The sequence below is a fragment of the Odocoileus virginianus genome, chromosome 3, assembly GCF_023699985.2.
Source record: "Odocoileus virginianus isolate 20LAN1187 ecotype Illinois chromosome 3, Ovbor_1.2, whole genome shotgun sequence".
NCBI lineage: Eukaryota > Metazoa > Chordata > Mammalia > Artiodactyla > Cervidae > Odocoileus > Odocoileus virginianus.
The window spans coordinates 86,841,155-86,866,255 of NC_069676.1; positions in this window are offsets into that span (position 1 = coordinate 86,841,155).

The window sequence follows — 25,101 nt, forward strand, 5'->3', positions numbered from 1 at the left end:
AGTCTTTTCCAGTGAGTCAGCTCTTCACATGAGGTGGCCAAAGTATTGGAGTTTCAGTTCGGCATCAGTCCTTCCAATGAACACCCAGGACTGATCTCCTTCAGGATGGACTGGTTGGAGCGCCTTGCAGTCCAAGGGACTCTCAAGAGTCTTCTCCAACACCACAGTTCAAAAGCATCAATTCTTTGGTGCTCAGTTTTATTCACAGTCCAACTCTCACATCCATACATGACTACTGGAAAAACCATAGTCTTGACTAGACAGACCTTTGTTGGCAAAGTAATATCTCTGCTTTTTAATATGCTGTATAGATTGGTCATAACTTTCCTTCCAAGGAGTAAGCATCTTTTAACCATGGTTGCAATCACCATCTGCAGTGATTTTGGAGATGTTACTTAAGAGAGTTTAAAAAAAAATACTACTCATTTCTCAGTTCTTTCATCCTTATCCTTAAATACAATGAAAATAGGGATGACTTAAAAATGGATAACAAACCAAAATGCCTATAAATCCAGGCAAGGAATTTCACCCAGGTATAAGTGTGGAGTGGTGGGAACCATGGCAAGCCGCATGAGGTGTGCCATTTTCAAATGACAGTGGCTGTTCATCTCCAGCTCATTACTATCTGATAGGAATTCAAACTCTGCATTATGAGAGCTATTTTTCAAAAAAATTACCATACCTGACTTTTTGCACATGAAGAATCTTATGTCTTTTACATCTTAGAGGAAACTATGGTAACTAAGCTCAAACACCTATGACCAAGCCTTAGGCTGACTTCTAACCTAGAATATACTGAAATAAAAGTAGTGCAAACACCAAAACACTGCCCCTTATTAACTATGAGCCCTTTTCTTATATGTGAAAATGATGATAAAAATGTAGACTGGTTAAATCAAGTAAGAAAACACTTATAATAATCCTTATTAAAGATGTTAGGAAGGTCCATAGCCCAAAACAGGTAAATGGTGTGAGCAAAGTACAGCTCAAGTCTGGAGAAAGACCAGGTTTATTTAAAAAAATAATTAAAAATCAATGTAATGAGAAAGTGATAAATTTTATTATATCTGGATTTCTTTCTAACAATATCCTATATAATGGGTATTCGTTTTTTCCTAATTACACAACTCATGCTAAGTGCCAAAAAAAATTTTTTTTAATTCTAATTTCACTACTAATGAAATATTAGTTTATAATCTTCTAGAATGTGTCTATATATACATTTATACTTTTATAAATATAAAGTACACATTTATATATATACTTTTACATACATATATTTTATATTATACACATATAGAGTGACAGCGAAAGTGGCTCAGTCATGTCCAACTCTTTACACCCCATGGACTGCCAGATTCATACAATCCCAGAGTAGCCTGCCGGGCTCCTCTGCCCATGGAATTCTTCAGTCAGGAATATTGGAGTAGGTAGCTTATCCCTTCTCCAGGGAATCTTCCAAACCCAGGAATCGAACTGGGGTCTCCAGCATGGCAGGCAGATTCTTTATCAGCTGAGCTATCAGGGAAGCCCATATACATAAATAAATACTGACCTTTATAAAAATCATGTATTGAACATATTTGACATATACTACTAACAATATAATACTGCATAATTAATATAATATCACAAAATTGTACTCATCTCACACACCAGCAAAGTAATGATAAAAATTCTCCAAGCCAGGCTTCAACAATACGTGCACCGTGAAGTTCCAGATGTTCAAGCTGGATTTAGAAAGGGCAGAGGAACCAGAGATCAAATTGCCAACATTTGCTGGATCATCAAAAAAGAGAGTTCCAGAAAAACATATATTTCTGCTTTACTGACTATGTCAAAGCCTTTGACTGCGTGGATCACAACAAACTATGGAAAATTCTGAAAGAGATGGGAATACCAGGCCACCTGATCTGCCTCCTTAGAAATCTGTATACAGGTTAAGAAGCAACAGTTAGAACTGGACATAGAACAACAGACTGGTTCCAAATCAGGAAAGGAGTAGGTCAAGGCTGTAGACTGTCACCCTGCTTATTTAACTTAGATGCAGAGTACATCATGAGAAACACTGGGCTGGATGAAACACAAGCTGGAATCAAGATTGACAGGAGAAATATCAAAAACCTCAGATATGCAGATGACACTACAGTTATGACAGAAATTGAAGAACTAAAGAGACTCTTGATGAAGGTGAAAGAGGAAAGTAAAAAAGTTGGCTTAAAACTCAACACTCAGAAAACTAAGATCATGGCATCTGGTCCCATCACTTCATGGCAAATAGATGGGGAAACAGTGGAGACAGTGACAGACTTTATTTTGGGGGGCTTCAAAATCACTGCAGATGGTGACTGCAGCCATGAAATTAAAAGATGCTTGCTCCTTGGAAGGAAAGTTATGACCAACCTAGACAGCATATTAAAAATCAGAGACATTACTTTGCCAACAAAGGTCCATCTAGTCAAAGCTATGTTTTTTCCAGAAGTCATGTATGGATGTGAGAGTTGGACTATAAAGAAAGCTGAGTGCTGAAAAATTAATGTTTTTGAACTGGGTGTTGCAGAAGATACTTGAGGGTCCCTTGGACAGCAAGGAGATCCAACCAGTCCATCCTAAAGGAGGTCAGTCCTGAATATTTGTTGGAAGGACTGATGCTGAAGCTGAAACTCCAATACTTTGGCCACCTGATGCAAAGAACTGACACATTTGAAAAGATCCTGAGGCTGGGAAAGATTGAAGGCAGAAGGAGAAGGGGACGACAGAGGATGAGATGGTTGGATGGCATCACCATCTCAATGGACATGAGTTTGAGTAAACTCTGGGAGTTGGTGATAGACAGGGAGGCCTGGTGTACTGCAGTCCATGGGGTCGCAAAGAGTTGGACATGACTGAGCGACTGAACTGAATAATATATTACTGTATTATTAGTCTGTTTTTTTCACTTGACTAAATTTAGTATCAAGGTTTCCTATTTCAATAAATAATCTTCCCACAATGTGATATTTAAATGACCACATAGTATCCCATGATTTAGATATAATTTATCTGGTCAATCCCCCATCACCAGGTAAATTTTCCCAATTTTTTTTACAATAAAGTGTCCATAATTGACAACAACTGTTCACTTATCTTTGAACCTCTATTATATCTCATCGTGTCAAAATATATGCATAGTTTCCTCCCAAAAGATTGTGCCAATTTACAATCCTGTAACTGTGATAAGTGAATTCATTTCCCTACATTCTCAACAAAACTGGGTATAATCTCTCTAATTACTTTAGGTGGAAAATAGATTATGTAACATTTCAAACGTTATAAAAAAAGGGTTTTTACATATACTGGATGAATTGCTTTTTCCTTAATATGTTTTCTCATTACTGACTGGCAGAGCAGTTATATCTAGTTAGTACTCCTTGAAGCCAATGAACTGTAGCATGGGGCAAAGGGAACCATCCAGAGAGAGACGTGTGGTCTGTCAGTTGAAGTATCCAAATCCCAGCCAGCAGCAATGGGCCTCTTTCTTTGGGCCTCTGATACTTTTATGCTAATCAGATACTTCATGATGGTTAATTTGGGGCTTCCCAGGTGGTGCTAGTGGTAAAGAACCTGCCTGCCAATGTAGGATTTGTAAGAGACTCGGGTTCAACCTCTGGGCCAGGCAAATCCCTTGGAGGAGGGTATGGCAACCCATTCCTGTATTCTAGTCTGGAAAATCCCATGCACAGAGAAGTCTAACAGGCTACAGTCCATGGGGTCAAAGAGTCGGCCATGACTAAAGTGACTTACATGCACGCATGGTTAATTTATGTCAACTTGACTGGGTCACAGGGTGTCCAGATATTTGATTTCACATTGTTTTCGGGTTTGTCTTTGATGTTTCCAGAAGAGACGAACATTTGAATCAATTGTCTGGAGTAAGCAGATTGCCCTCCCCAGTGTGGGTGGGTGTCAGCAAATCTCCTAAGGGCCTGAAGAACAGAAAAAAAAAGGGAGGGAGAAGTTGTTCTCTGCCTGACTGCTGAGCTAGGACTTGGGGCTGCTCCTACTTTGGGACTGGAGCTCACACTATCAGTGCTCCGGTTCTTATGCCTTCCAGCTGGGGCTGGAACGGTACTACTGGCTGCCCAGCTTACAGCTGACAGGTTGTGAGCTTCTAAGCCTCACTAAGTCTTCACAATAAATAAATATTTATATAGATATCATGTTGGATATATACATATAAACTGACTAATACCCCTACCACAGTATTGATTAAGATGAGAAAGTGAGGAAACTTGTCAGCTGGTGAAGTCTTCAATAAACAGTCTTTCATGTTACGCTGACTCATTGTGACATACATGGAACTGAGAAATGTTGACGTCCAGACTAGTGCCCATTGCAGCCTTATTCAGCAGTGTAATACATACTTCAGATAAAACATTCCAGATATTCTGGATAGCACTCTCTCTATATAAAGCATGATTTTAGAAGGACCTACATGGCTCAGTAACTGCCATATAAAGGGTTCTTTGCAACTGTTCCCTGGAGCTAATCAATCTCTTTTAAAAAAAACACAGTCTCCCACCTGAGAAGTGATTCCTCTCAATGGACCCAGAATCACCAAGTGACTTTGGACAAATAACCTCCTGTGTGTCAGTTTTCAATTTGTAAGATGAGAATTATAATTGTAGTGCTTACCTCATAATTAGTATCATAAAGATTAAATATGAATTGCTTAGATGATTGCCTAATATAGACTGACATATAATGTTTTTTACTGTTCTCACTGTTCTTTCTGTAAGTTTCTATAGTTTCACAAACTTGAGTATAATAGTTTATATCTTTAATGTGTCCACAAAAAGGTAAATTTGTTGAGATAAAGGTCTGTTCACCTTTACTATCAAAAAAGGAACACATCGTCTAGAAAGTGAGGTCCTGAATAAACATTTCTTTAATGATGAGTGGTTAAGTTGATGGCTAAATCATCAGGCTGAATCTTTCCTGCTGGAATTCCCCTTTCTAATCTCTAGTTTTAGTTCTTAGTTGCACTCTTTATTTAGTTTTACAATTTTAATAAGCACATACATTCCAGTTAAACCGATAGCATGACAACAGACACTATAATTAGAACAGGCAAAATATTAGTCTTCACTTAAGGGGAATATGTTTAGTTTTATGTGAAAGATCATGATTTAGCTTCTAAATAAGAGCATTATCAAAATGTGACCATTATAGATGAAAGCTGCTGTCTGTAGAACAGGTCATCAGTGTGGATATTGAACCACATGACCTAAACAATTTTGCTTTTGTGCTTCAGAGACCCACAGACACATCAGAAGCTAACCAGAATCCTGGTGTGTGATTCAGGTTCATTGCTGAGTAGCTTTTAAGGTTTAAGAAGAAATTACCTTTTCATCTTTCCTTCTTTGATTTGGGGTAAAGCCTGTTTATAACACATATTATTAGTTCTGACTTACCACATATATGTCATTCATGTAAAACACAGACCATTCTGCAAGTTTCCAAAAATAACAAATGCTATCTCAAAAACAAATTTTCATAAAATTGAACCCATTTTCAATTGAAATTTTCAATTGTTTCCCTGGTGGCTCAGACAGTAAAGAATCTGCCTACAATGAAGGAGACCCGGGTTTGATCCCTGAGTCAGGAAGATCCCCTGGAGAAAGAAATGGCCACCCACTTCAGTATTCTTCCCTGGAGAATCCCATGAACAGAGGAGCCTGGTGGGCTACAGTCCATCGGGTTGCAAAGAGTTGGATATGACTAAGCGACTAACATGTCTTTTTAATATCAATTGAGATAAATAATTAAAAATTATGTCTTCCATGTAAGTCAAAAAGAAGAATTCCGTGCTCTCAAAGCAAAAAGGGTAGGATAATGTTTCAGAGTATAGTTGAATACTATAGAGAAAAGGCCATTTTATATACCATAATTATCATATGTTTTTGTATTCAAATCAAAGGAGAAAAAAGATTTCAACCAGATAGTCTTTAAACAGTTGGAAACACATGTGGAAAGATGTAAATAAGTGATTATTTGGGGCGGTTTGTATACCCTGAAGTTAGTCATAATGTGTCTTTCCTATACATTCTAGAAGAGGAGTTAATTTTTATTTAATCCTCTACTAAATGTCAGGCCAAAGAAGCTTTCTTGTTGATATTTACACAGAATTAAAGAGTGTTAGATTTTCAGGGAACTTAGAGCTCATCTTATGCAATTCCCATCTTTTTCCATATAAGGGAGGAGGGTGAAGATCAAAGTTATTAAGTGATCTTCCCAAAAATACATTTAATAACCACTACAGTCAAAACTCAATCCCAAGTTTAGTGCATGTTGAAATATAGACAAAGTTAGGCTTTGCTTCTCATAGAGTTGAAAGCTTCAACTTTAAAAGATCTAAACTTGACCGGGACACATTTCACTTGGAACCACCATGAAAAAAAAAATCACACGTCATCCCAATTCTCTCTCTGAGTCTACCTGTCACATTGTATAAGTTGGAAAGCGATGGTTTTAACTGAATGAAAATAAATCAACTGTGAGTACACTCTAACCCCAGATTGAGATATAAGCTACTTATTCAAGTATTAAAATAATTCCACACTAGCTCAAGTCCCCCATCTCCTGGCATCTCCTGGTGCCCTGTGTTGGGACCCCAGTCTCCTAATAATTCAGCAACCAAGACCCAACCAACCTCTTCTTAAGATTGGCTTCCATCCTGATCACTGATGTTCATGGTTGTTAAATATATTAACATTATCCCTGGATCCACTTCTCCCTTTTCCCTCTGTAAATGTTAAAGAGCAGCATTTGATTCAGGTACCCTGACACATCTTTGTTTATCTGAAGATAAATGAGGCATAATGAATAAGGATTTTCCAATGAACTAAGAAGAACTGCATTTTTAAATACTTACTGATTCCCTTGAAAACTCAGCTCAAGAGTGCTACTTTGAAAAAGACTGTAATAACAACTGAAAGATTAAAAGATACTTCTTTTCAGAAATTACATTCAAATCAGATAGTCTCAGGTTTTACCCCCAAATCACTGTCTTATGGGTGTAACTTTGTGTCCTTAACTAGTGATATTATATACATCATCCCTGCTTCAAACCAGGAGCATGGTGGACAAGTCAGAATCTTCCAAGGCTTAGCAAGAATCTAACCCCAAAATTTCTCCTATGCCCTGTGAGCTCTGGCCCATCAAACTAATGAAACATTGTCTAAAATGCATTGAAAAGTGGTCAATGAACCTTCTCCCCCTGAAAAAAAGAAAGCTAACAGAGGAACTAAGCTAGCGGTTGTGATTAGATAGAAAGAGGAAATTAGAGCTATAACAAAATATGACATAAAAGGCAAAGCACCACAGAATAAATAAAATAGTACATAACAGGAAGGAATCCAAACCAACACAAACAACTGCAAAGGGCCTTATTGGCAGACTTTCAGGCATGGAATTTGAGGAGGACAGAAACATTTAATTGTTGAGTAATACTTCTTAAATGATGTTTTACCTCAAGGAAATCATATCAGTGAAGAATGTGGAAACGGTTGGGCAGCTGCGTCCATCCCTTCTAACCAGAGCCCAGCTGCAGGAAGAAAAGGCAGCAACAGAGAGGAGACAAAGAATAATGAATGAGAGGATGAAATCTAGAAAGAAAGAGAAATTACAATGAGACAGTGAAAAATGAAGCTGCAACTCAGAAAGGCTAGGGGAAAAAAAGCTTCAAACAAACTGTAGCAAATATAATTTAGAATGTTTTTAAACTCTACTATTGAAAAACAAATCTTTCCAAGACTAATTTGTAAGACTGGCAGACCCTTGGAATTCTTGCCCCAGTGGTGGAATGACTGAAAGATAGTACTATGCACTCATAGTGTAGGCCCCCAGGTTGCCAAGAGCTATTTATAAAGTGAGTATAACTGAGAAAATGGATGTATATTTGGCTATTTTTTCTCTGATAGCTGACAAAAAATATAAAGTCTATATAGTTCTCTGATACAGAAAATATGATTTGTATCTTAGCAAAGTATATTGGAAACTTTGTATTGAAACTACAGTGGTCCAGGGCCTTAAAATTTTCCAGTAAACAGACCTACAAGAGGCAATTTAGCTCAGCTCTTAAACTACCTGTATTTGAAACAGTTTTGTGTATTCTAGCTTTGTGTACTTAATTCCTTCAGTTCAGTTCAGTCAATCAGTCATGTCCGACTCTTTGTGACCCCATGACTGCAGCCCTCCAGGTCTCTCTGTCCATCACCAACTCCCAGAGCTTGCTCAAACTCATGTCCATTGGGTCAGTGATGCCACCAAATCATCTCATCCTCTATCATACCCTTCTCTTCCTGCCTTCAATCCCTTTGAACTTCAAGTTACTTACAATTAATATGAGAACAATTATGATATCTAACTCATAGGGGTTTGTGAGGGCTACGCAAAACCCTTAGTAGAATGCTGGCCGAGGGCACAATACATGGTAACTCTCATTATTCTGGGCATCATGGGCGCTCTCTCTGGTACGCTCCAAAAAGGTCTTCTTTGATTTCTTTAATTTTTAGTGCCTGTTAACACGTATGTTCAATAAGTCAGTAACTATTGGACACTGAGATGTCTATGCATGTGTATCTCAGTTGGTCAGTTGTGTCCAACTCTTTCCAACCCCGTAGACTGCAGGCCCACCAGGCTCCTCTGGCCATGAAATTTCCCAGGGAAGAATACAGGAATTCCAGATGATCTCCCCCACCCAGGAATCAAACCCACATCTCTTGCATCTCCTGCAATGACAGGCAGATTCTCTACCACTGCACCACCTGGGAAACTACGGTCAATAGATAAATGTGTGCTGAACATTCTCCCTGGGCTCAGCACTGCAGCGGGTAATGAAAAAGATATGGTCCCTGTCCAAAGGTGCTTATAGGTGAAAAACCTGCCACCAATGCCAGGGAGCATATCTTTCTGAAAAGCAAGTAGTAGAAAAACTAATTTCAACAGATGTTAGAACTCAAGGTAAATCAGTGAGAACTGGGACAGTCAGAGAAAGCTTTAGGGAGGAAGGAGAAAATAATGTAAGCCTTGGAGGATCAAGACAGGCATAGAACAACAACAACAACAACAAAAATTGTGCTTCCTACTAAAGGAAATGATGCCAGCAACATCATGGGTGAATATAAAGAATATCTGAGCCCGCCTTGACTAAAGTGATTGGAACTTTTTAGAGGAAAAAATAGACAATGGGTTTTTTGTTTGTTTGTTTTTCTTTGGTTTTTGTTGTAGTTTTGGTTTTCTAAAAATAGAGTTGGAGTAGACTGCAGAGGGTTTTAAGAGCCAGAGGAGTTTCTACTTGAAACTATAGGAGATGAAGATAGTGTGTAATGAGGTGAGGTGGTAAAAAGCTGTGTTTCATAAAGTTGACCTTGTTAAGGTATTCAGGGGGATAAAAATCAGGAGAGAAGTATAAGACAACTTAGAAGCTATTGTAATTACCTAGGTGTGGAAAAGAGAGATGGGGAAAGACAAATGGAGATTTTACTGTTAGTGAAATGGCTGTCACTGGAAGGTTTTGAGCAAAGAAATGACATTATCTGATTTATCCACAGGTCTCTGACTGCTCATTTGAAAGTAATTTGAGAGGGTCAAAGAAGGGACCTGGAAGACCTGGTAGGACCCCATTTAAATAGTTCAAGAAAAATTGATGGTGCCTTGGATTTAATGTGAATGGAAGAGGTGGGCAGTAGCTAGAATAAATATATTGTGAACAGGTTTCATAGGTGTCATCTTAGGCAGTCTCACGGGACACTACTCTTGAACGCTCTACTGTTGTGGTCTTAACACTCTTAATAATTGTTGAATAAATATCTCACATTTTTTTAATTTTACACTAAAGGCTCCCAAGTTATGTAGGCAGTCCTGATTGTGAATGTAAATATAACAGGATTTATTTATGCACCAGAGTTGGGGCTATGAGAAAAAAGAAAAAGTCAATGATTATTCTGAGGTGTTTGGCCTGAATAGTTAGAAGAATGGATTTTTGAGATGCAGAAGACTGTGGAAGGCATAAAATTATGGAGGAAGGTCAGAGAGGCTCAGTTTTGAACACAAGAAATTTGAGATGTTTATTAATCATCTAAGTAGAGATGTCTGCAGTTCAAGGAAGGGTTTCAGGTTGGAGATACAGGTCTAGAGAATCAACATTTGGATAGTATTCGAAGCCATAAAACTGAAAGAGAACACTTTCAAATGGTGTAAAAATAGAAAAGAAGTTTAAGCACTGAGCCACGAGAGTTTTACATATAGACAGCAGGTGACAAGGCACCAGCAAAAGTGATAGAGCAGGATCAGCCAGAAAAACACCAGAACGCTTGGAAGAATGCTTTGCACTGAAAAACAAAAGAGAAAATGTTGATGATAATTCAAGTAAAATGAGAGTTGGGATTTGAAGACTGAATTTATGGAGGTTACCAGTGATAAGAGCTGTTTCTGTGGAAAAGCGAAAGTGAAGTCGCTCAGTCGTGTCCGACTCTTTGTGACCCCAGAGACTGTAGCCTATAAGTTTCCTCCACCCATGGAATTTTCCAGGCAAGAGTACTGGAGTGGGTTCCATTTCCTTCTCCAGGGGATCTTCGCAACCCAGGGATCGAACCTGGGTCTCCCACATTGCAAGCAGACGCTTTTACCGTCTGAGCCAGGGGGAGGCAAACGCCTGGTTAGACTTGATTCAGGACAGCAAGAGAGGAGAGGACCAGGAAACTACAAGTATAAACAGCTCTGGAGAATTTTGCTGTGAGGGGTGGAAGAGAAAGGGATAGTAGTTGGAAAGGAAAGCGTTAGTACCACTGAGAGGGCAGGCAGGCTGGATGCTTTAGGGTCAAAAAATGAAATGTGATTTTAGATGAACATCTTGATTTTAGGTACGCAGCATTTGAGATTGCGAAGGGTCAAATGGGAATGGCGATTAGTCAACTAGAAAGATAAGAATAGATGTATGATAAGACAATTGAAATTATCCACAATTTAGACTTTATTGACACAGAGGTGCAATTTGGGGCGTAAAAATGAATTAGACTGGAATATAAATGTACCGAGAACAATAGAGGATTGAGGAAACTAATATTCTGGAAAAGTAATGAAACAAAACTGAGAGCACTGAGCTATATTCCCAAACTTCAATCCTGTTTAGGTGTAGCTGTATTTCCATAGGCAAGTTAAGGAAATTATCTGAATAACTAAATATCCACACAAAACATTAGTCCAACTTGGCTGGATATTTTACATAAAAAGAGGCTCTATTATATATGAGAGAGTCTGGGGCTGGATTCACTTTTTCTGCTTTTCTCCATCTTCACAGACTGAAAAATTATTTAGAAGTAAATTAGAAATTGCTATATGCTAGCTGACACAGAGGACGTCAGTTTCTACTACGATTTTCACAACCCTAAAATTGAGATTCTTAAAGAATAAGATAAAAACATAAGGAAGACAACACAATTTGAGCTAAAGCATCTCTTTTTGTTTGTTTGTTTGTTTGAGCTAAAGCATCTTATTTGTCAAATGCATGTGACCATCCATGAAGGGAACAAAACAGCCACGATTGTTCTTCACTGAGGAACCAGCAAAATGCACACAGACTAATGGGTCTTGTAAACTTTAATACAAAAATCAAAGGAGAAATAGCTTTCTGGGCAAAACTTGCACACACAGGAGAAAACCAAGACCAAATCAAAGAGTCGTAGGAGTGGAAGGGAAAGTTGGGCCTTTTTGATAGCAGGAGGCGAGTCAAGCCGTCACTCACTAAAATGACACGGCGGCAGCCATCTTAGACCCCAGCAGGCGCATGCTGCTGAGAGCCAAAGGCTGGGTTCAGATTGAGGGGTTCCGGACGCTTCTGTTCGCCTTTGTTTTCCAAGACAATCCCGCTGACAATGATTATTGTCTAAGGATTGTAATCTAAGAAGCATTATATAGAAACATAAGCAATGTCACACTGGAACTGACAAACGAGCCTTATTATGGCTTTGACAGTGGCACCGAGGGACATTTTGAGGCAGTGCGTGAATGTTACTCTAGCAACCAAGAGAATATTCACCACTTTTTCACTTCAGAAAGTTCTCTCCACCCCCCCCCCCCGCCCCCACTTTTTTGAGGCGCTTCAATAAAGAGCTCAAGAAGACGACCCGGGAAGCCAGCCAGAAATATACACTTGGCACAACCCTGCTTCCTCTGGGCCCCCGAAGGTGGCAATGATAACAGCTTCACTCCAGAGCTTGGGGAGGGCCCTGGGAGACAGGGACCTTCACCACGGAAACAGGCTTAGCAATGTGCTTCCAGGCACACAATGTTCCCCGCAACGTCATCAGCTAAGCAGAGGTGGTTGGGATAGCTCCTGGGAGTAACCACAATTTCCCAACCTTGTATTTCTGATCACCTCTCTAATCTGGGCCTGAGCATTTAAAAACCTTACATCGAGACTTTCTAGGTTTTCCCGATGGCTCAATGAGTAAAGATTTTGCCTGCAATTCAGGAAACACAGGAGATCCAGGTTCAATCCCTGGGATGGAAAGATCCAGTGGAGAAGGAAATGGCAACCCACTCCAGTATTTTTGCCTGGAGAATCCCATAGACAGAGGAGCCTGGTGGGCTACAGTCCATGAGGTTGCAAACAGTCAGACCGGACTGAGCAACTAAGCATGCACGTGCATCCAGACTTTCCTCCTCTGAACCATAGGACTCTGAAACGAATTCAAGCAACAAAACGAGCACCTTTCTGGAAGCAAAAAAGACAAGTCCATTTCATTACATCAATGGATACCTTTGGGTTTAGGGCTCCTCCTGGGAAAACTAGCTGGATTGGGAGTGAGGGATAAACCCCAGAAGATTTAATGATGGGTGTTGAGAGACAGAAATTCTTTCCACTGTGTTAGGTTGGAAAGTGGAAGCCTGGAACCAGTGGTGAGTGAATTCCTTAGTCAGATAGGGGATGTCTGTCTGCACAGGAGAGAATGTCACTTGGCAAGAAACAGATCCGGGTAGACTGAGAGCTGGAGCTGGAGAGTGAGAGACCCGGAGAAGGATGTGTGAATCCCAATCCACCTGTGAGTTCACTGGTCACACCAGCCTATGTATTTTTCCTAAATCACTTTTCAGTGGTTTCTGTCACATGCATTTGAAGAGTTCTGAATAGTATCACAGGAAGTATGTATAAACACAGAAAAAAATTTTAAGCTTTACATATCAAAATCATCAGGTAAAAAGAAAAATGCATCTTTTCCTAGTCTGTTTCATTTTGTAAACAGCTATATTTTGTGTACCTAACATGTACAGACATTGTAGCAATCCTATGAAGTAGCAATTAGATCCATTTCAGCAAACTAAGGTTCAGAGAGATTATATGATTTATGTAAAATTACTGTTCTAACAGATACTAAAAGCAGGTGAGACTTAACTCACCTGAAGAAAAGTGAGGAATAAGCTGCAAGTATATGAGGGAAGAGCATTCCAGGCAAAGGGAAGATCAAATGGAGAAACCCTGAGGCGGCAGGCTATGAGGAACCCCGAAAAGCCAATGTGAGTGATCAGTGGTGGTGGGGGGAGTGGGGGGCCATGAGGTCAGAGAGATGACCTGGTATCAGATTATGTAGACCTTCGTATAGTACTTTAATATATGGAATTCAAATTTATCTGTAGATATACTTTTTATATATTTCCATTGTACCCCAATTTAGCATACATCTTCCCAGACTTGTGTTCTAATACTGTTTTATTATCCTAGTAACACCCTTAATTAAATTTCCAATTTCAGAAATTTTATTCTATTTTGAATTTCCACAACCCAAACTGAGGGTAATATTGTAGTCTTCCTGGTCCATGCGCACCATGATTTTATCAAGCAGACAGTAACCACAGAAATTGCTTGGAGCTGAGACAAAAGGTGTTTTCAAGGACGAACATTTTTTCATTGGCATTATTCTGCAGTATCAGTGCAGACTGACTTTAAATTAGTTTTGTTTTCATTTTTAATTCTACAATGCTCCTTTTATTACCTTAACCCAGGGTGAACTGCTTTTGCAGTCCATTACAGACAACTTTTGAATACTTTTACATCCAGCTTTATCTATTCTTCCCGACTCAGGGATCGAACCCACATCTCTTGCATCTCCTGATTCCTTACCACTGCACCACCTGGGAAGCCCATCTAACTGAATACTTTAGTGATTTCCACTGGGTCCTCCCACATGCATATCAAATTCTGCAGATCCAAGGCCAAATTCATTTGATCTCATTCTTCTCTTCCACCAAGCTGCCCCAAAACTCCCTTCTTATTCAAAATCTTAAGGGGAAAATAAGACATTTACTCAGCTGCTGAGCCAGAAACTCAGAAATCAGCCTTATTCCTTAATTCTTGACTAACCTCTACATCTCATCAACCCCCAAATCTATCAATTCCACTTCCCCCAAATATCAACATCTCTTCTGCCTTTGATAGCCATCAGTGTACAACTGGCTATTCAGTAGCCTCCTGCCTTTTCTTTCCACTGAACCCCAACCTTCACTTCAATTTCTTTTCCTCTACTATCAGAGTGATCTTTCCAGTGTGAAAATACAGGCTGCCCTAAAAGCTTCGGTGGCTTCCAATGACAAACGACTCCACAACATACTAACAATGAAAGGACCCTGTCCAACTATACAAACTCATTTCCAATTATTTCTCCCTCACCCTTTAGGCTCCAGCCATAGTAGACTCATTTCCTATACACCCTATGCTCTCTTAAAATCTTCTGAACTCTTTAACTTGTTTTCCACTCTACCTAGAATGCAAACTTAGGGAAAATTCCTTTAGGTCTTATTTCAGATGATACTCTTGAAAAGGTTCCCCTGCCATTGCTCCCCACCCCCAGCTTCTCTTCTGTTCTCAACCCATCTTGTCTGGTCAGTAAACTGTCTGCTCTTTGAAAGCAGGAGGTGTGCCTCTTCATCCTGGTTTCCCAGAATCTAGCCCAATACCTGACACTTAGAATATTCTGGGAATAAGATTTTAAAAACATGAAATCAATTCACATTCTGCTACTAATATTAAGCTTTGAGAATTATTTATCCCCAAAAGTGGTTTCAAAGAAATGAATGGTTTCAAAGAAAGGAAAAGAAGAAAGAGACAAGATCATATCCAAAGAGAAGGCAAAAGGAATAGTTACTTTGGTTCTAGAGAGAGAAGAAAAATTATGAGATCAGGATTAAAAGTTAGGCTCCCCACTCAGGGGCTTATAGATATATCTAGATAAAATGAGGGGTGTTCACTGTGATAGGACACTATGGAAACCCCAGATATTCTGAAGGATAAGGGTCTTCCTCTCTTTAGTATCCCATCAGGACCAGCGCTGGCCTGCTGCCCTCCATGAGGTTTCAAAGTGTCAGACAGGACTGAACAACAGCCAGGGCCAGGAAGCAGAACCAGCCTCACTGATCTGAAGCTCACCACGCCAAAATGTGAGGCAGCAACAAAGCAACCAAGCCAAGAAAGGAGGAAAACCCAAGCCCTCCCTCCACGCCAGAGGCTGGGGTCTGCATGGATAACGAATGAAGGGGCAGGGCCCCCTGAGGCGTGGAGGCTATGGGGAGCATATGGGGGCCTCCAGATGGATAATTGGAAAGAACATGTGGTAATCACCTGTGCAGGTGTAATAGGCTACAGGCCTCTGCTAGGTCAAACGTGGAGGCCCTTAGCACGATCTGAGGGTCGAGTATTCAGCCCTCTGATGTCTAAAGGTCACAGACAGGACATTCACACATGCCTAGTTGGAAGGTGAGTTGGTGATCCTATCCAGTCTTAACTGGCTCAGCTTGAACTAGAGATAGCTGACTCCAGTTCCTGGAAAATAATTCTGGAAAACATCTTGTTTAGGTTTTGTGCCAGTTGGAGGACATGCAATACTCTTGTGCTCATGCTAAGTCACGTTTGACTCTTTACAACCCTACGAATTGGAGCCCGCCAGGCTCCTCTGCCCATGGGGATTCTCCAGGCAAGAATACTGGAGTGGGTTTTCATTTCCTTCTCCAAGGGATCTTCCTGACCCAGGGATCCAACCCATGCCTCCTACTTCAAAAGGTAGGTTCTTTACCATTGAGCCACCAAGGAAGCCTGCAAGTCTCCTCTAGCAACAATTAAAATGACCTTGATTAGTCAAGGCAGGCTACAGGTGAAATGAATTTAACTAATGATTACCCACGGTATCAAGGACAGAGCATCACTGGTGAAATGAAAGGTCTCAATAGATGACTCTAAAATGGCTCGTTAAATATTTCTATTGAAATATATCATCTTTATAGGGTGACAATAACAGACTAGGATTCCTGTAGCAGTAGAAATATAAGAGATGTGGGAGACAAACCTTGGAAGGTTTTTCTTATAAAATACATAAAGCATGAGAACAGGGATATGAAATCATAGAAAACTCTCCTGACACGTGGGTAAGTTTCCAGTTGAAAACTTCCAGCCATGTTTTTTAGCCATGATACATGTTTGAACTCCAATGTCCTGACATTTTGAAAAGTCTTGTACTTTAATGGCTATAGAAATCTCATGTATGCTTGAGTCATTTATACTTACAATTAATCGCTTTCCTACGAACTACTAATATATCTAAAAGAATTGGGAAAAGCTAGTTACATTGTGTTATAAAATATTTATGGCTTGTTTTTGGATTTCCTTATTTTAAATATCAACTGATCTAAACAAATACTCCCAATATCCATGCAATGAAGGTATATCTGATGTCAATTTAAACCAAACCAGAACATTTGTTTTAAAATTTCTAAAATAAATTCTATAGAATTACAGTGTTTTCTACTAATAAAGAAAGAGCTTTTTAATGTAATGGATGATAATGCTCAGTTTTGTCCTACTCTTTGTAACCCTGTAGACTGTAGCCCACCAGGCTCATCTGACCATGAGATTTCCCAGCAAGAATACTGGAGTGGGTTGCCATTTCCTCCTCCAGGGGATCTTTCTGACCCAGGAATCAAACCTGCATCTCCTGCATTGTAGGTGGATTCTTTACCACTAAACTATCTGGGAAGACTTTATGTAATATTCTTGTGTTATTTAGCTAGTTGTTTAAAAAATGTCTTATCAATTCAAAGTTTAATTAAGGAGACAAAAGCAGAAAAATTTATTCCCATCTCAACCTTAAATTATTTTTAAAGAAGATTTTTATTTAAAGTAAGATCCCAGAAACATTTTACTTGAATAAAGCAATCTGATTTTTATAATCACACCTAATCATTTTCCTATGCCTGAAAGCTATGCTGACATCAGCAGTTGTATGGAAAGTTTTTGCACTTCCAGAAACAACAGGTAACTTAGAGATCACTAGAATGCTAGTGGCAATTTTCTGTAGTTTTACATAATATATATATATATATATATATATATATATAAAACTGCTGTGCTATCCATAAAGCCAAACAATAAAGTCTATTTGTAACACTCTTATTTGCAGGGTTCATTCTTTAAGCATGGGCTGAGGTAAACATTCACCATGCCATTTAAAATATTTTATTATTTATAGCATTTTTCTTTCAGATATTTGAAAAGATGATAAGAAGGCTTTATTTTATAGAATGTTTACTGGTCTAAATAGTATTTGAGCTCAGCAAAAGTTGCTATCCACTGAAATACTGTTATGTAGTACTGATGAGCTGGTTGTTCCTTAAAGTCTCAATAGAATCGATCAGGAGTCCATCATTAGCCAACAGAGGTGGTTGACGTGGGTGTCGGTACAAATACCTTTGCTTAGCTGTTTTGAATAGACTTTAAATTCTATTAGTAAAACTATGATGTGCTGGTGGTCAAGGACTGGAAAGCCACCCTCCTATCTGGTGCTGAACTGAATGCTTCAGTTGTTTGGGGGAATTTGTGTAAGTAATAGAGCACAAGAAATTAAGATTTTATTTAAATAATTTATTTTTCACTAAGAGTGTTTACCTTTTTATTTAGCCCATTATTTGTTTGTATTATGTGTATCTGTTCTATAATATTGGATGCTGTGAGTGATGTGATTACACAAGGTGTTTAGTAATATTATTCCAATAGAGAAGATGAAGAAAGTGCTCAGTTTGAGATATGTTATCCTTGTTTAATACAGCCCAGGGCTCCCTGAAGTAGTTAATATTCTAATATAAAGTAGTTATATTTATAGTATAAAAAAGGGAAAACCTAGAGAAGTTAAATGCTTTACCCAAGGCCACAATAATAGTACGTGGCAGAGGAAAATTTGAAACTAGTTGAGCTTAAATACAGAGACACTTAACACTAAATACAGAGGTTTTTAACAGGTGTGTGCTTCAACACACCTGGCTTTCCCATTACACTGTGGCCTTCTTCTTTCCTATTCTGTCTTTGAATTTGGCCTTTTCCATCTCAATTCTGGTCTGCCTTTATAGTTTTCTTTGGTTCCTATCAAAGTAGACTATGCCATTCAGAATTAGCATGCTAATGTCATCATAAACCATGGATGTGAGAAGAAATCCATGCAAATAGCTATCATGCCCATATCAATGTGTCCTTGTCATAAGCGAACCAATTTTTGACAGTCCACTTATTTGAAAGTTTTTATTGGTGGTAAGAAAAGAGGAAAAGTTGGACCATCAAGAATTACCAGTCACACACCCATCATTAAGGATTTAGTTGATGCTTGGCACTGAATTTAGCCACTTATATACAGTATCTAACACAATCCCTACCATAACCTTACAACATAAACATTATTACTAGTAATTTACTGTGGAGAAATTTGAGGCCTAGAGACATTATGCAATTTACCCAAGGACAGACAATTTAGCAGGTTAGGCAGAAATTTGACTAATTGCAGAGATTGTGATATATTAGCCATTAGGTAAAACTGCACTTTAGACCACTTGATTGTGCTTCTTCTAGAAAGAATACTTTGAGTAAAGAGAGAGATCAACACTCAGGTGACCCAAGATCACATTCTCAGCACAGGTATAGCAAATTTTCACTACTCATTTCCTAAAAAAAAAAATCAAAGAACCATTATTTTGAAAGATAAGAGGAGAGAGAAGGGAGGAGGAAGGAAGGGAGGATAAAAAGAAGGAAGAAGGGAAGGAAGGAAAAAAGAAAATTCCTCCTCACTTCCTGGGTTGATGATCAAAGTCCTGAGCCAAATGAGCAGATAAATTATGAAATCAAAGCAGAATTTTCCTTTTTACTACAGTGGAAGGATTTGTCTTATCAAGCTATTTACATTTTTGTTTGCCATTATTTTCATCATTTTAGTCACTGTACCACTGCTTAAAGCAGAAGCTGAAGTCAGGGGAGATGCCAAAGGCAAGGACCGCTTTTCAGTGCCTAAGAGATGACTTCTTCTCTTGCAGTTCCTCGTGGGCCCCCGACCAGAGCCTGGCGGGCTGCCCTAGAGTGGCAGGGTGACAGTTGAGTCTAATGGGGTTTTGAAAGCTTTCTCTTATCCCATGATTCTGGGTTGCATGTTTCTACTCTAAGTATGGACAAGAGGGAATGAATAATAAGTACAGCCAATTGCCAGAAACTTTTTATTGCCTCCGTGCAGATCTATTTTTTAGCTGGATGACTTTTATTTTTCCATTTTTTAATTGCTTTGTTTGTATTATCCTTTTTCTCAGGGCAGTTTCTAAATACCACTCCAGAGAGTCTTTTATGTTCACAACAGTGACAGAACCGCAGAGATTTCAAGCTAAGCATGAAAGCCTGGATCTAATATCTTCTCCCTGATTTCCTCCCATCTAATAGATCTGCTGGCTGATCTTGCTGCTGTGATACCAGGAACAATTCAGATGCTTATTGAGGAAAAACTAGGACTGGCAGAAAAGCAGATAGAAACAATTCCTTATCAGAACTCCGGTTTGAGAACTGATCAAATTGCACACACATTAGGCCACCAGACAACCTACGATGGTAAAGAGTGCGGTTGAGAAAGTGAGAGATTGAGAAAACTGCCTCCTGAACTTGCTTGGCCAGCTATGTGATGTACTCCAGCAGGAAAAAATATCAATTTTTAATCACAAACACTTACTTTTTACGCACAGAGATGCAGGAATGGATTTGATCATGTCTTGGAGTACTTTGAGGTCTTTGGAATAAAGGCATTCTACAAATACATATTTCTATATATGGTTGTGTGTGTGTGTGTGTGTCTGTGTGTGTACACGTTCTTTCTCTTGAGTAATGGGGTAGGAAGGGAGAATTTTGTACAATATCTGCAAGAACATTTCATAGCCTCTGTATGTTGTGTGCTCATATATCTAAACATTTTTATAGGTAAGCTGCCTTCTGTCTTATGAAAAACGTCTCTTGGCTGCTTTGAGGTCTTATATATCCATGGTACAAACTGGCAGCTTAGTTCTTTTCATTCAGTATCCAGCAGACGAGCAAATCCCAGGGCTGAGCTATTGATCCAGCTGAACTCACAAGCAGTATGTCCTTATTCTTCTGGTTCAGTAGCCTTGGATGTAGCATACAAAATAATTTGCTGCATTCTTCAAAGCAATTTTCCCTTGGGGTAGGAAAAACACAGTTGGAAAAATGCAAAGATATTTCACTGCACTGAACAATAAAGGCAACATTTTAAATAAGTTTACTGATATAAAGATGCCTACTTGTTTTGTTTATATTTGTTTTTGTTCTATCTTATTTTGTGGGTATTTCATGAAAAAAGCAGAGCAGGAAATGGCAACCCACTCCAGCATTCTTGCCTGGAGAATCCCGTGGACGGAGGAGCCTGGTGGGCTGCTGTCCATAGAGTCGCACAGAGTCGGACACAACTGAAGCGACTTAGCATGTGTGCATGCATTGGAGAAGGAAACGGCAACCCACTCCAGTGTTCTTGCCTGGAGAATCCCAGGGACAGAGGAGCCTGGTGGGCTGCCGTCTATGGGGTCACACAGAGTCAGACACGACTGAAGCAACTTAGCAGCAGCAGCAGCAGCATGAAAAAGGCCAACAAGGTAAAAGTTTAAACAAAATCCTTTTTGAAAGAATTTTACCCAGTTCACTGTAAGGGTTTGGGAAAAAGACTTAACTTTCAAATCAGCTTTTATTAATGTTTGTGATCCTACTATGATTTGTATCTTTACCTTTTATTCATTTTTCTAATTTATATATCAGATTAGTCTCAAGATACGACATAATATTTTTCTGTTTCACAAGAAAGATGAAGAAGAGAGAAGATAAAGGAACAGTTGGTGGCTGTCATGAAAAGAAGGAACATGTCAAGGTCCCTATTTATTGGTCTAGTCTCTTGTTAGAGGTACAAGGTTCACTGCTCAGATAGATGACCTGGATGTTCAGTCCGGGGAAGCCAGGTAGCCTTTGAATTCAAATCAGAGCTGGACCAAGACTTGCAGGTGAAGTTATCAGTGCTGATCTCCCCACCTGTGAAATGACCCTTCATTATAAAGTCTGTGTGACATTCAGATTTTTTAAAAAATGTATTGAAAGCATTTGGTTCAACCTTGGAAGAGAGTAAGCAGTCAAAAATAAGTCCTTAATATGACAAACAGTAACTAATCAGTAGCATTAAGGGTAACATCACAGCAACACAAAACTATAGATCAAACTCAAAGAAGTGAAACTCTTAAGAAAATTATTTACTGCTTAGCACATGTTCAGCACTGTCTTAGATGTTGTACTAGGCACTGGGGGATACCAATTAAGAAGAATAAGGTATGGTGTCTGCCCTAAAGAACTAACTATCTAGTTAAAATGATAGATGGGGAATATATTTAACACAAGACAATTAAGTATCAAATGAATAATAAAGGCAATCGAATGGGGGTTTAAAGGATAGTTCATAGAATAGAATAGTTATAGCATTCATTATCTGACAAAAAGGCAGAACCAGAAGATATCCATGCATACACACACACACACACACACACACACATACACACATATATTTAGAGAGAGAGATGATTTATTCAATATTTTTGTCTACAACTTCACACCCATAACAAAGATAAACAATAAGCTGTCAGAAAACATCCATTTCACTATTATCTAAATACTAAGCAGATATAAAGAAAAGACTTTTGGACTCTATGGGAAAAGCTGAGGGTGGGATGATTTGAGAGAATGGCATTGAAACATGTATATTATCATACGTGAAATAGATGACCAGTCCAAGTTCAATGCATGAAACAGGACACTCAAAGCTAGTGAACTGGGATAACCCAGAGGGATGGGATGGGGAGGGAGGTGGGAGGGAGGTTTGGGACGGGGGGACGCATGTACATCCGTGGCTGACTCATGTCAATATATGGCAAAAACCACCACAATATTGTAAAGTAATTAGCCTCCAATTAAAGTTTAAAAATAAATAAACACTAAAGAATTCTAGGAAATAAATTTCTATTTGATGAGCTTAAAAAGTCAATCATAAAAAGCATTAAGCAAGACTTTGAGTAGCCTCAAAAGCCCAGTGTCAAGTATTACATTTCCATTTGCTTCTGGGAAATTAACCAAGCCAACGAAGCTGATACCAATAAGAAATAGGGGAAGTGGAACTGCTTCTTTTTAAACAGAATCAACAGTTGGGCTATAATTATATAATCAATAGCCTCTTTTAGTGCCCAGAGCATGAAACTAAGGAAGAGTTTCTGTATATGAAGAGCAAAAAAAATCATTGGCCAGTAATCATATTGGTGATCACATTAAATAGATTTAACAAATTATTGAGACAATATTAACTTTTTTTACTATACAAAATTTGGTTGAGTTTCAGGGCACAAAGATAAATTTATATTCAAAATGTCCATTCCTATTGCCCAGTTCCCTATTTTGCTGGTGGTATCTCACACTGGTGAGATTTGAAAAAAAAGCTATTTGAAAAGAAATCTATATGGAATTTAATTTTATTACTTTAGATTTACCCGTATATTAGTTTAACAAGTATTTTAGAAGCTGGAATATGTATAAAACACATATGTAGAAATAAATCTACACATATAATAAGTTATAAATTGAATATTATATAAGAATTATTAGGTAATGAAAAATAACATTAAGAAAAATGAAGCAGAATACTACAGGGATAGAAATTCTTTTTTAAACTCTCTAAGGAGGTCAACTTTGAGCAGAGGCTTCAGTGAAATGATATGGTGAACAATGCATGCAAAGTTGAGGGTCAGGTCATTCTAAGAAAGGGGAATAGGAGCTGCAAGGCCTTGATGCTAAAGTGGATTCAGGTTATTTTAAGAACAGCAAAGAGGCCAGTATGTCTAGATGGACAGAGATGTCTAATAAAATTCTACTCTAAGTTTTGAAGCTAAAAATTTTAACTTTTATGTCTATATACAATTAACTTAGTTTTATGTCTCCAGAAACTACCACTAACTGCGTCCCATCTGAACACAGAAGACAATCAAATTAATTTAAAGTAGGCCCAGGGATGTAACACCAGGAACCTGGTACTGTTAAAAGCAGAAGCAAACAATTGTCAACAGACACAGCAAACTACAGAAATAAACCTGCAATGTCTAAGCTGCTTGCAATTACTGGATACTGAATGTTTATATCCCACAAGACTCCAGGGTCAGAGTGATTTTTCAGAGAGTTCTTTAAAGAAATAATTTCAAAACTAGCAACACTGTTTTAAAGTACATTTTTTTTTAAAAAAAAAGAAATGCTGCTTAATTACAAATGCAACTTTTAAAAAAACACACAAAAATTAAAATTATACATAGGAATTGTAAATAGTTGGTTTCAGTTTGTATAAAAAGTCTGTCTCTTGAAGTTACAGCCTGATTGATGTGCTAAAAATGATTCCAAAACTTCATCTTGGTTTATTTAGCAATGTCTGCTATGCCATTTAAGAATTTTTAAATGTAAAAAAATTTTCAACAAATATAATAGAGTGTTAATATAATTAATATATTGAGACCTCTTTCAAAGAGTCAAAACTCTAACAGCTCCATGGGAAAGAAAAACAATGGGCAAATTCTATACAATGAAAATCTAAAGAAGCAGAAATATGTGACCAGTTGGCATAAGAAATATTTACTTTCTCTAGTAGTAAAAGAAAAAAATAATAAATCAACCATGAAGCTCTGTATTAGCTTAGCAACGGAACAAAAAAATAAGGAAAAAAACCACTCATCATCAGTGCTAATGAGTAGAGAAACAGCCCTTTCCTGATGACATACAAAATACTTTCTCAGAGTTTCAGATCTCTCATAAATGCGTGTCTCTTACCAAATCAGTGTTCCCTGATTAATAAAGTGTGTTGCTCCACAACTTTACCATCACGCAGAACAAAATTAATTTAATGTGATATCTATCAATGTTTTAGTCTGTATTGGATAAAGCTTTAATTATTATCTGGGTCATTTCCCAATATTTTAGATAAGTGATACTACTTTTTACTAATTGATTCAAAAAGGAAAATCTAAAAGAAATCTCTATTTCTTTATTTCAATAGCTATAGTGGTGATTTCTAAATACGGAGCCCAGAGACAATCTGGATTCCCATCCAGACATATTTGAGCCTAAAAATCTGAATCTGTAACAAGCTCCCAAGATTTGCCAATGCACATAAGTTGGAGACTCATTGACCCAGCAGAAGCAAAAAGAAAAACTAATCCATGCCTGCACACATCAGGAGTCATAGATGTGCTTCAGAAATACACATCTGCAAAGAAGCAAGCTTGTGAAATAAGGCATTGCCACTTATCAAGGCCCTTGAAAAATCAGCTAGAATGGTCTCTAAGAATGGACTATATGTTCAACCTTGACAGCTGACTGCCCAGGCAGGTCTATGCACTGAGGTTGAAATGGATACAACAGGACAATTCCAGCGGGAGAATAGACACCAGCCAAACTTAATCAGGGCAGCAAGAGACCAGCTATGTCATTCTACTGCAGTCATTTCCATCAAAGCTACCCTTCTGGTCAGCATAGACATGCTTTGGCCTCAAAAATATGCCTTTTGCCTTATTCTATTGAAAGTTACAATGGATCCAATTTTCAGAACCTCTGCTTACTGCCATATCTTTCTGTCATCCTCAGTGATCATGAAATGCATTGTCAATATTCAAACAGTATGTATCCAAACTCTGCAGAAT